Genomic DNA, 2,500 nt, shown 5'->3' on the forward strand with positions numbered 1-2,500 from the left:
ACCTGAGGCTTACCAAAACCCCTGTTTATTAATTTTTAGTAAAAATTAATAAACAGGGGTCTTGGTTAAACTGTTGCACTGTTTATTTTTTTAAAATTAAAATCATTTAATAAAAAAACAAAAAAAAACAGTGCAAACCGGCTTTAAAGTTAAAAAATTTATATCAGTCACTAATAAAAATAAAAACTTTCAGAGTAATCAGGCTTTAAAAATCATCTACCTAAATAAAAACTTTGTAAATCTCAATTTGTCGAAAAATTGAGCTTTTGGTTTGTTCCTTACCATAGTATAAAACTTATATAGGTAAATTAAATCCTATTGAATTATGATAAAACAGCTGTTGTGCTATATAAAAATGCACATTTGACCGCAAGCCACGCTAGAATTAAATTGTATTAAGCATGTTATGCTGTAAAAAATATTAATGGTGAATATGATATAAATATGGTCAATATAAATAAAAATAAAAGAGGTTTTGATTATAGGCCAACAATTAAATAAAATTAAATTTAAGAAAAAATTCCTATTGAAAAAATATTTTTCTTATAAACAGTCAATAAAAACTTTTAATTCAATATTTTTATTATAACTATTATATAATATTATATAATAATAATATAATATATATAATAATAATATATAATATAATATTATAATGTTCAATAATTCAATTACTTATTCAGAAATGTTCTTTTTCTAAATTTTACTTTAAGTGTCTGTTTCTGTTTTATGTAAAAAAACAAAACAAAAAAAACATTGTACACAGGAGCAACAATAATAATCATTAAGTCTGAATCAGAAACTCAAATAACTTTTCGTTACATTGAAATTCTGATAAAAAAATCATAATTATTAAAATTTCAACAACAAAATCTTCGAGATTTTTTTTCTCATGGCAAGTTAATATTGTTTTTCAAGTATGGATGTACCAATAACTCCATTTACGCAAACAAATACAACAAGTAAATACATTTTTCTGCATCAAGATATTATTGAGGACACTGTCAGATGTCACTATAACCTTCTATTTGACTTTTGTACTAATGATTAACTATTTATGGCAGATAATTGCTTTCTACAGGATTAAATTATGATTATAGCTAATGTCTATCACACAGTATATTTCTTCTCCTAGGTAAGTTGCCTTAACCACAGCTTAAGAGCCTTACACTAAGATAAATTACTCTCGAGTCTTTAATAAAAGGGATGGGAGACATTAATTTTCGAAAAATTTTCTTACTCACCCCAAGCTTATTAAGATACACCAGTGGTGGCCAAACCACTGCCCGCGAGCAAAAAAATGCCCGCAGAGACTTTTTAAAATGCCCGTTAAACAATTTGTATATTTAGGAGACAACCATCTTGGTAATGGGATACTTCTATCTGCCTCAAAAATCAATCCAGACATCAAAAAACTAGTTTCAGACGGTCAAGTTCACTCTTAATAATTATTTTGCTTTGATACAAATGATTATAGTTATTAGTCACCTATATTTTCGTAGAAATAAATATTTTTTGCCCGTAAGATTGTTTTTTAACTTTTTTTTGCCTGCATCCTAAAAAGTCTGGTCGCCCCTGAGATACACCCTCCCCCATTTATTAATTTTTACTTGCTGTCAGCAAAAACTTCATCACATTTATAAACTGAATCTTTTTATAAAAAATACTTATATTGTAACATAAAAAAATTCCCACTCCCCCTTTTATTAGATCTTGACTAGAATCCCCCCACTCGAGAGTACATATAACAACATCTTAATTCTTGGAATGATAAACCATATGATTGCCTTCAATTACTCTGATGTAAAGATAAAACTAAACAAATCATTACTTTGCTCACACATAGAATATCGCACATCCATTTGATTAACATTTTATTTTGAAAGTTAAAAAAATAATTGAAAATATAACTATGATTAAATAAAATGATAACAGAAACAAAACACCTTTCATATACAGACAAAAATTCAAACTAGCTCTATAAACACTTGAGAAAAGAAGGAACAGAATTGATTTAATACAAGTGTACAAAATGTTACATGGATTGTCTAAAATATAAAATTTTTTCCAAAATTGTTTCAAAACAAGACTCAATAAGCTAGATCTAATGAAAGTAGACTTAATTATGGATGAATTACTTATCTCCTTATAGCCTGGTACACTAGTCAAAAAGCCAGAGAGTTATTGTTTGGGATAATGTTACAATTACCAACTTCATTGTTAACTGGATGAAATCATTCAACCACCTTGTTTATTTATTTTTATATTAATGAAAACAGTGTTTTAAATAAAAAATTATTGTTTCTTTCTATAATTAACTATTTGCTTTATGCAGATTTATGCTTTGCTAAAGGTTTTCAAAAGCTATTTGATGTTAATACTAGATTTACTCTTTAGTATGATATCATTTTCAGTAGCTATATCCCAAATAGCTAAATTTATATGATTCTTTGGTTCAAAATCCATATTTTATGCTGTCTAACATAAATTATATCATCTT

General features: G+C 26.6%; 1 protein-coding gene across 1 annotated transcript in view; it reads right to left on the minus strand.

Annotated features, from left to right (window-relative positions):
• LOC100205857 (15-hydroxyprostaglandin dehydrogenase [NAD(+)]) overlaps window positions 1-2,500 on the minus strand; it is a 4,375-nt gene that overhangs the window by 1,066 nt on the left and 809 nt on the right. The gene's annotated exons all lie outside the window — the stretch shown is intronic.

This window comes from Hydra vulgaris, chromosome 10, assembly GCF_038396675.1.
Source record: "Hydra vulgaris chromosome 10, alternate assembly HydraT2T_AEP".
NCBI classification, from domain to species: Eukaryota; Metazoa; Cnidaria; class Hydrozoa; order Anthoathecata; family Hydridae; genus Hydra; species Hydra vulgaris.